The 10,764-nt window shown below is 42.3% G+C and overlaps 1 long non-coding RNA gene across 1 annotated transcript; it reads right to left on the bottom strand.

Moving 5' to 3' along the window:
• Positions 1-4,976: 4,976 nt before the first annotated feature.
• LOC145551063 (uncharacterized) lies at positions 4,977-10,180 on the bottom strand. The gene is made up of 2 exons (XR_014086835.1): positions 8,815-10,180; positions 4,977-5,375 (listed from the first exon to the last, which is right to left on the bottom strand). It is a non-coding gene; the product is annotated as an uncharacterized LOC145551063 (long non-coding RNA).
• Between the last annotated feature and the right edge of the window lie 584 nt (positions 10,181-10,764).

Raw genomic sequence — 10,764 nt, 5'->3', positions numbered from 1 at the left:
CATGAGAAAACTGAGGAAACATAAACGGCAGCTCACTCCTACACTCCAGAACTCTAACACAGACAAACAAGGAAAGGGTGTGGCCGGTGGAGATGAGTCGAGGATGGAACACAGGAAGTCCGCGTCAGCAGTTTTTATGTCCGTCACCACCGGAAAGCAGCCAATGGAACATCTCCGTCGTCTTCTTGGAACCAATCAGGGACGGGCACCTGCAGACTCATTATTTATAATTAACTGTACGCCATCAGTCGTAACAACCCCTTTCCCAAGAATTAAACACACCCCCAAGTGTTTAATTCAAATGAGAAAACTAAAAAATTCTATACAAAGCATCAGCTAGTACATTATCCTTACCCTTTTTGTAGTTAATCTGCAAGTTAAAGCCTTGCAGAAGCAGAGACCAGCGCATCAGTCGATGATTGGAGTTGCGCATTTGGGAGACAAAAACCAGCGGGTTATGAGCAGTAAATACTTGTACATGTTGCGCACTAGAACCAAGATAAACTTCGAAGTTCTGTAATGCAAGTAATAAAGCAAGAGCTTCTTTTTCCAATTGTGCTGTAATAAAGCTGATGTCTGTTAAACTTTTTTGACAAGTAGCAGACAGGATGGTCTATGCCTTGCTCATCTTCTTGCAGAAGAACAGCTCCGGCACCACACAAACTGGCATCAACTTCAAGTTTAAAGGGACGTTCGAAATATGGCGCAGCCAGCACTAGTGCACTGCACAACAATGCTTTGGCAGACTCAAAGGCAACCTGACAAATTAAGACCAAGCCAATTTTTTTAAGGGACTAACAAGTTCAGTGAGCGGACTAACTACAGCTGAAAAGTTTTTACAAAACCCTATATAGAAACCACACATTCCCAAAAAGCGACGCACATCTTTTTTTTGTTTGTGGGACAGGAAAATCGATTATTGCCTGCACTTTAGCAGCAATAGGACGCACCTGTCCTTGACCAACCTGTTTTCTTAAGTAGGTGATGGTGGCTTTACCAAACTCGCATTTCGAAAGATTTCATGTGAGAGAAGCATCACGAAAACGACTGGACACTTCTGAAAGAGTTTCCAGATGTTCTGACCAAGTAGCGGAATAAATTACTACATCATCCAAATATGCTTCACAATTTTTCACTCCAAATAACACCTTTTGCATTAAACGTTGGAATGTAGCGAGTGCATTACGCAACCCGAAAGGCATAACGGTATATTGCAGGAAATAAGCGGGAGTTACAAAAGCAGGAATTTCAGAAGCCCTGGGTGTTAATGGGACTTGCCAATAACCTTTTAACAGGTCCAATTTGGTAACAAATTTAACGGAGCCAACACGATCAATGCAGTCCTCCATTCTCGGAAGCGGAAAAGAATCGGCCTTGGTGACAGCATTAACCTTTCTGTAATCGGTGCAAAATTGAGATGTGTTATCTGGTTTGGGGACCAGAAGACAGGGCGAACTCCACGCGCTGTTGCTGGGCACCGCTAAACCATGTTCAACCAGGTAAGCCACTTCCTGTTGCATTAAAACACGCTTCGTTGGATTTATTCTATAAGCATGTTGTTTGATTGGCTTCTCAACCTCCACATCAATATCATGGAAAAGCACGGAGGTTTGCTGTGGATGATCTGAGAAAAGCAATACATTAGTTTCAATCAGATCAATAACATCTTTTTGGGCAGGTTGTGACAAATGAGATAAGAACGATTCCAGATTTCCCAACACTTCTGAGTTCCTCAAACGAGCCATAGGCATGCAACCGCTGTTCTCCCTCAAATAGTCATCTGCCAGGTGATAGGGTGGGGTTGCAGAGCAAACAGAAATAGGGGCTACAGAAGAGATTTTATCAACAACGCCTTCTCTGGAAACATAACGTTTAACCATGTTAATATGACAAACCCTCATTTTTCGTTTTCGGTTAGGAGTCTTAATCACATAGTTTGCCTCATTTATTTTTCTGTCCACTTCATATGGTCCAGAAAATTGTGCATGAAGACTAGATCCGCTCATAGGAAGTAACACCAAAACCTTTTCACCAGGAATAAAATTTCTGCTCAGATTTTTTATCATACCGAGCTTTCATTTTACTCTGGGCCTTAGCCAGGTTTTCTTGGGCCAACTGACATGCATGAAAGAGATGCTCTCTAAAACTGCTAACATAATCCAGAACATTATGCTCAGTTTGATGCGACTCTGACAACCATTTCTCTTTAACGAGTTTGAGTGGACCGCGAACAGTGTGTCCAAATACCAAATCAGCCGGACTGAATCCAAGGGATGCCTGAATGGTTTCTCTAACTGCAAATAGCAGAAGTGGAAGCAGTGGCGCAACTACACATTATTCAGGTGGATGCGAAAACATAGATCGGCGCCCCCCCCCCCACCCGACCGAGGGAAGGAGCGTCAGGGTGAAGGAGCGACGCTCACCCCCTTCCCCCCCCCAGGCGACGATACGTGAAGGGTAAAACTCGCTACATTTACCTCGTTATGTGCGAGGTGAAGGAGCGTAAGGCGTACGGGAAAACATCATCGGCGTGCCGCCCCCTCCAGACGGGGTTTTGGCGCCCCCTCTGGTGCTGCGCCCCTATGCGTTGCATACCCTGCATACCCACTTTTTGCGCCACTGAGTGGAAGACCCTCATCCCAACTTTTACCAGATTCAAGGCAGTAATTGCGCAACATAGTTTTCAGGGTTTGATGAAATCTCTCGAGCGCACCCTGTGACAGTGGGTGATAGGGGCTGGAGGTTTGATGTTTAATTTTCAGTTCATTCATAACCTGCGCAAACACTTTTGACATAAAATTTGTCCCTTGATCCGTTTGAACAACTTTAGGTAAACCAAAAGTTGAAAAAAAAAACATTGAGAGAGCTTTCACAATGTTCTTCGCCTTTAACGTGCGTAATTGAATTGCCTCCGGAAAACGAGTGGCAGCACACATTATAGTCAAGATGCACTGACTTAGTTTTTGGCAAAGGGCCGACACAGTCCAATAAAACTCGTTCAAATGGGTCGCCTAGCGCTGGAATGGGATAAAGCGGCGCTGGAGAAATTGGTTTATTTGGCTTTCCCACCAATTGGCATGTGTGACATGATCTACAACAATTCACTACTTCAGACTTTAAACCAGGCCAAAAAAAAAATTACGTAACACCTGGTGATAAGTTTTTTTAACACCACAATGTCCAGCCAAGTTGGCATCATGTGCAAGACTCAAAATCTGAAGTCTGTAATCTTGTGGCACAACCACCTGATTTATTCGATGCAGATCACCTGAATCTGGGGACCAAGATCTCATCAGAACACCGTTTTCAACAAAATATGTCACCTGGGCTTTAGATCCACTCTTGTCTACAACAGAAAAGCAAGAAATCAATGACGGATCATTCTGCTGTGCTTTGATCAATATCTCCTTAGTAATATTTAAACTCAAAGTTATGTCTGCAGGAATAAGTTCAGGAACGTCACCTTTTGACACTGTTAGAGTCATTCGCATCAAAACCATTTTCATCAAGTGTAGCCATAAATGACGCTCATTTTTATTCCCCACACAAGAATATCTGAACCACAAGATGTTTGCGTAGATAAAGGCAGCACAGATTCTAACAAAAAAGAGTGATAAGCACCTGTATCCCTATGGATTGTGATTGGAACTTTATCCTTTTCCTCACCCGTCAAAGAAACAAAACCTTGCGGAAAAAAAATGGCAAAAACTGCGGATCAACATCAACTTTAGGTTTTTGTTGAATGTCACCGCGTATATTTGGCTGGGAAACGGACTTTATTAACCCCACACCCGCAGGAGTTTTTATACTCTTAGCTTCTTTTTCCTTCAAGACGGGGCACGCAGCAATTAAATGTCCAGGTGCGTGACAGTAAAAGCACTCACGATTGTTTGCTTTTAAGTTAACTGCTGGTACATTTCGACCATCAATAGTTTTAAGTTTACACGAACACCATTTATCAAACAAAACATTCTTCTGTCAAGCAAACTCAACAAATGTCTGATTAGCAGTTTTATTAAGATTTCTGAATTTTTGACGGTATGCTTCCGGGACAAGTTCATAAGCTTGCAACGCAGTTTTCTTAAGAATATCATAACCTAAACTCTGCCCAATAGACAAGCTGAACACATTTCTTGAGTCTTTCCAACAAATTTACACTGCACCAAAATGGTCCAGAATTCCTTTGGCCAGCTCAAAGCAGCGGCTATGCGCTCAAATGCGCCAGAATATGAGTCGACCTCAAACTCACGAAATTGCGGGACCAATGCGATGTGCTTACCAATGTCAAAAGGAACAGAAACAGAAGAATATGTGCTTGGTGGTTTTGGTGAAGCTGCAGGTGCTCTGTTTTGAAGCTCAAGAGCTCTGATCCGGAGATGCATGGCTTCCACTTCCAGCTCCTTGTTGCGGTTCTCCACCTCCCTTATATGGAGTGTGAGACGCAGATCCTCAGACGACATACCTTCAAGAGGTTTAGAGTCTTGGTTGGACTCTGAGACTGCAGCAGGCGCATCAGCCAATGTCGAGTCACCAACCGCTCCAAGTGCGGCGTCTCCGGCTTCCTTCATTGCAACCGTTTGCAGCACACCTTTCTCCACCAGTTTCTCACACAGTGTTTCCTTCAGTTCTGATTTTCGATCACTGTAAGACACCTCAACATTTAATGGTCAGCCACAATAAGCAGATCTGCTTTCTTACATTTGTCCAATTTTACCCAAGAAGGTGAACGTACAAAGTCATCAAGGGAAAACCCCTTCTCCATAATTCCCCCGTGCACAAAATAAGACTGCCAATCAGAAAAATAAACACTTACCAAACACAACGAAAGAAGACACACAGAACACAACCAAAATTCAGAAGTGGGAGTAGTTTGAACGGACGAGCCCCCAATTCATGTTAGGACCAGTCTAGGGGGGGGCAGGTCGCAACATGAAGGATCCATCCTCCTCTGATCTCAACAACCGACACACACAAAATTGAACAGTTGATAATTATTTATTTCCAAAACGATATATTTTTGGTCAAGGTGTAACAAATGGAGTACTTGGCTTCAGAGTGAGCTATCGCCGAAAACAACAAACAAAAGAAAACTATCTAACAGAAGCTTACATAATCGGAAGTAAATAAACCAAAGTACAAAAACTTACCTTCCTAACTTAAGAAAAACATGAGAAAACTGAGGAAACATAAACAGCAGCTCACTCCTACACACCAGAACTCTAACACAGACAAACAAGGAAAGGGTGTGGCCGGTGGAGATGAGTCGAGGATGGAACACAGGAAGTCCGTGTCAGCAGTTTTTATGTCCGTCACCTCCGGAAAGCAGCCAATGGAACATTTCCGTCGTCTTCTTGGAACCAATCAGGGACGGGCACCTGCAGATTCATAATTTATAATCAACTGTATGCCGTCAGTCGTAACACCACCATCCTCTTTTATACATCGTCTCCAAAAGACTCTAGTGGATTTTTTTCTGGTCTGGATGTCATTGGGTGAGAGCTGCTGCCTTGTATCTACCTGTGGATACAAGGTAGATACAAGGCAATGACTTATCGACATCATGTCATGAATCACGGCTTTCAGGCTTCAAACTCTGCAGAAGCTGTTATATGGGGTTGGACTGCCATGGCTGGATACGGCGCGTCTTCTGCTGAGGAAAGCAGGTCGTAAGGGATACGATAAACATCTCTTTCTGCTGAGAAAAGGCTCTATGGATTTGTCTGGTTTCACCACGTTCTACCAATCTGTGCTAAACGCTTGGAAGATCCTCTCTTTTGAGAGAGAGAAACTGTCTGTGGACAGTCTGATGGGGAGTCTACACAGACTCGCATTAAGGATTAAAGAAGAAACATGTGCATCTCTGCCAGTTTCCATCAGAGCATTTGCTGTTAACAGTACTCTGTCTGACCAATGGGATGATGAATATGAGTACATGTTTCCTTCCCTGATCGTCTCTCCTGCAGTGGATCAGTGGCAGGATGAGCCAAAATTGGGTTGTTTTGAAGGCCTGGGGAAGAAAGTTTTGTATCATGTCTGTGTGAAGATGCTGAATTTATGCTCTCTGCCGGATGTGAGGGTTTCGAAACGGCTTGAGTTTTTTGACTCCAGCTCTACCCCAGGAGGCTGTTGGCGGTCCCTGTACAACCCCCCCATTGAGAAACAGGTGGGTGAACTCCAGTGGAGGATTGTGCATGGGGCCATAGCTACAAACAGGTATCTGGCACACCTTAATCCTGGCATTAGTGTTTCCTGTTGTTATTGTTCTCAAGATGAAACATTATCTCATATATTTGTTGAATGTTGAATTGGTCAGACAGAGTACTGTTAACAGCAAATGCTCTGATGGAAACTGGCAGAGATGCACGTTTCTTCTTTAATCCTTAATGCAAGTCTGTGTAGACTCCCCATCAGACTGTCCACAGACAGTTTCTCTCTCTCAAAAGGGAGGATCTTCCAAGCGTTTAGCACAGATTGGTAGAACGTGGTGAGACCAGACAAATCCAGAGCCTTTTCTCAGCAGAAAGAGATGTTTATCGTATCCCTTACGACCTGCTTTCCTCAGCAGAAGACGCGCCGTATCCAGCCATGGCAGTCCAACCCCATATAACAGCTTCTGCAGAGTTTGAAGATTGAAGCCTCTTTTTGTTCTTTTAGGTCGTTTGTTTGGTGGGTTTGGTGAACAGTTTTCTTACTGTGTTTTTATTTATGGTCCACGGTACTGTCCAAGAAAGAAATCTATTCACATTCTTTTGAATTTTATTTCTGGGACTGCGAAACTGGCAATAAGAACGGTCATCAAACCGATGATGCTTGTGTTTTATTTCAGAGACTGATAATCGCTCGAATTTGTGTGGAGTTTGAGCTTTTTAAGTTGACAAAGAACATTGATGGTTTTGTATGCAAGTGGGGTATTAATGATGTTTTGTGTACATTGGATGAGGCATCTTTAGTTTTTCCTTTTTTTTAAGTTTGTATTTATGATTTTTTTTTGTTGTCTGACATAAGAAGTGTAAAATAAAGGGAATTTTAAACCTCTCTCTCTCCTAATTTCTCTCTCTCTCTGTCTCTCTCTCTCTCTGTCTCTCTCTCTCTCTCTCATCTCTCTCTCTCTGTCTCTCTCTCTCTCTCTCAAGGGGGTGGCAACCTAATAAGGGAGGCCCAAACTTCCCTCTCCTAAGCCACTTGGATCAGCTCCTCCGGGGGAAACCCATCACATTCCTTGGCCAACTGAGAAACAAAGTTATTCATTTGGGCCTGGGAATGGATGGGAGTTTTACACTTTTACAGTTCTGTTGGCAATTCTCAGAGAGGTGCACAGAGTTGGATTTCAGTGAGGAAAGTTTGACAGGATTGGTATTGCTAACTTTCTCATGACTCTGTAAGGTCTGCAAATATTACTGTTTTTTGCGTCGTCGTGTTTGTCAGCAGAATACACCGATCTTCCCGTACAGTTCTTGGAGGAACTTCTCCCTGGCAGAGTCTCCTGAACCTCGTGATAAACAGGCTATTTGTGTTTCTCAAGGTGGATTCTTTTACTATTTTTACCTCCACACACTCTTACCAATTCAATTAAAGAAAGCATGTACGTATTTCCTTTCAATCTCACAAAGTTCCTTTTTCTGTTGCCGTTTAAATTGTATCTGGGAATCCCACGAATCAGTCAGAGACTTGATAGCTGCAGCTTTTTTCTCTCTCTCCAGTTTTTCACGCTTTTGTTCTGCAGCTTCCCAATGTTTCATTTCTTTCAACAGTTTATCCTCCATAAAAGCCCTTTTGGTAGCTTCTTCCTTCTTTATAAGTGATAGTTGGTTGTACACTATTTTTTTACGTATTTCACGACTTCTGTCCTTATCAGGAATGTCGCAGCCACTCTCGTGGTCTAGAAAACCAGATTCATACTGACCATCTCTTCGTTGGTCAGTAACAGTGCGATAGATTTCCGACTGCTTTAATTCTGGGTTGTCCATATGTTTCTTAGTCTCATCCTGTGTCTTCAGTTTCTGGTGGGGATCCTTCTTCTGTCTCCTGGTTCCAATTTCCTCAGCTCGATATCCAGGAAGCACCCCTTGCCTTTCAGTCCTGTCCATTTCCCTCCTCTGTTTCTGTCTATATTGATATCGGGCAGCCAGTTCATCAGCCAGAGGCTTTTGCTTTGGAGTTTTCTTCTCCAAAGCAAAAGCCTTGGAGAAGGCTACGTGAAGCTGATGTGCTTCATGTAGCATTTTGGCAGCCTCCTCCTTGGCCATATTGTTACATAGCCTTTTTTGTAAAAGAGAGTCGTAGGCAGCTTCTTTACTCAATATATCCTCTAAATTGTCATCCACAGTCTTCTTTCGGTCTTCCATGTTTGGCTCAGTCTCATGCTGTCTCAAAAATTTCTGGTTTTTTTCTTTCTTTTGTCTCCTCATCTCAATTTCCTCAATTTGATGCAGTCTATCTGACTCTATTATGGCAGCCATTTGTTGCCTTTCAATTTCAGCCATTTCCTTTTTCTTCTGATGTTTATATTGAATTTGGGCATTCAATGTGTCAGACAGAGACTTTTTCAAAATGGCTTTCTTCTCCCTCTCCTGTTCCCCACGTAAATTTTGGCCTAACTGCCGCTTAGCCCCGTCTTTATATTGCTTTTCCTCCAAAGGAACAAAGTTGGCAGCTTCCTTCTTCTTTATATTGTCCAGATTGTCATAAACAATCTTGGATTCCTCCAGAGAATTAAACTTTTCAGGAAGCTTCATCTCACTCTCATGTTGTACAAACACTGATGTAGACTGAAAACCTTCATTTAGGTCACCAACACTCTGATATATTTCATACCATGTTATCATTTGGTCCCTCATGTTTTGCTCAGTCTCATCCTGTGTGCTGAGTTTTTGCTTCTTCTGTTTCTTCTTCTTAACGTCCTCCGTTCGATGCAACCGTTCTGATACCATCAAGGAATAAGACGCTTGCTTTTTAACCTTTTCCATTTCCATCTTCTTATGTCGTTTATATTCAACTTGACCATCCCATGCATCAGTCAAAGACTTTTGCATTTTAACTTTCTTTTCTCTCTCTTGTTTGTCAAGTAACTTTTGGGCAAACTCCTGCTTGGCCATTTCTTTATAAAACTTTTTCTCCTGTAAAGCATCTTTGGCATCTTCTTGTCTCCTTATATCCTCCAGATTATCATAGACAATCTTCTTACATTTCTCTTGAAATTTAATCTTTTCTGTAACATTTTTCTCCCTCTCATCATGTACATATTCTGACCGAATGCCTTCACTAAATCTCTTATATTTTTGCCTTTGCATCATGAGTTGTTCCTCTGCATTTTCTCTATAGATTCGTTGGGTTATGCACATCTGGCTTTAGAACACATGTAACAAGATATGCAAAGGGTTCAGAGCTTATGTCATAGAATCTGACACAAAGACTTGGTTCCTAGTGACATCATCAGTTAGGTAGAAGTGTAACAGGTGCTATTGCTATGGTAACCAGGAAAAGCTCTGAAGTTATTCACACTTTCTAGTAAAGGAGATGTTTCAATCCATCAAATCATTTCCAAAAAATCAATTCATATTAATACAAATGTAACTTTTTCCAACAATTTTTTCCAACAAAGTGGCTCTAATTGATATAGACTTTACAATGTCCAAAACACAATCATCTGGTTTCCCAATAAATCTGCTCAACAATGTTTTACTCATCAAAAGACGTTTTTGATGAGGGACCTAACAATAGTTTCTAACTTTTTTTGTTGGCCACTATCTAAGCTACGCCCTAAAGACAGCATTTCCAGCGTGTCATTTCGTTCAACCTTAGCTTTACACACATGGGCTTTATGTGTGTAAAAACCACCTATGTGTATGTATGTACGAGCATGCAAAGAGCTAAGAGAGATAGAGGAAAACAGAATTATTTATTCGTGACGCTCTCTTCCAAATGACCTGCACAAGTTTTGACTCTCCACTGAAGACTCCATCAACAGTCTTCATGCTTTTTTCCGGCGTTGTAGAGCTGGAGTGAGAACCCTTAGGACAGGCGTTATAGCCGGTTGCAGGCCTTAAAGTTAAAAAAAATCCTGAGCCTGAAACTTATAGTTATGATAGAAATGAACTATGCCGTTGCTATTGCCAGTTTAATTCAGTGGTTCTTAACCTTTTTTGAGGTACTGAACCCCCCAGTTGCGTATGCACATTCACCGAACCCTTCTTATTCCAACCCCCTCCCCACCCCCACCCACCTCCCACCCTCCATGACACACAAAATACTTTGCAGTATTCTGATTTAGTAATGTAATTATATTAGCTGTGTAACCACCCCCACACCACTAGAGGCAGTACCAACCGCGAAAAGATGCGACTAATGAGCAGATTTAGACTATAGAGTTTGGTAAAAACTGTGAGCTTAGCTGAAGTAATTAAAGACAAAAGTTCAAATCCATGCTGAGAGTGGAGCTCCTTCAATCAGTGCTCCTCTGCAGCTCTGATTGGTTAAGCAATGTAACGTGATCCTCTGCAGCAAGTGATGGCAAAGCCTAATCAACACATGATGTGTTTCACATCATGTGTTGATTTTTCACTGTTCAGGGTCGGATTCTCTGTTTTATGTCCCGCTTCTCCTGTTTCAGAGTTTTGCGCAATGTGTGCCTCGGTTTTTTTGTGTGTTTTTTTACCCCGTTTGGAGCAGGGCGGTCGGGGACCGTATCGATGGGGAAAAGGCAGACTGACATAAACCTTTTAAAACAATGGAAACAATGTCGGTATTCTGATTGTTGAAATTTAA

This window comes from Poecilia reticulata, chromosome 3, assembly GCF_904066995.2.
Source record: "Poecilia reticulata chromosome 3, P_reticulata-male-v2, whole genome shotgun sequence".
NCBI lineage: Eukaryota > Metazoa > Chordata > Actinopteri > Cyprinodontiformes > Poeciliidae > Poecilia > Poecilia reticulata.
Note: the sequence above shows the minus strand (reverse complement) of the source record. Positions and strands in the feature narration are given on the sequence as shown.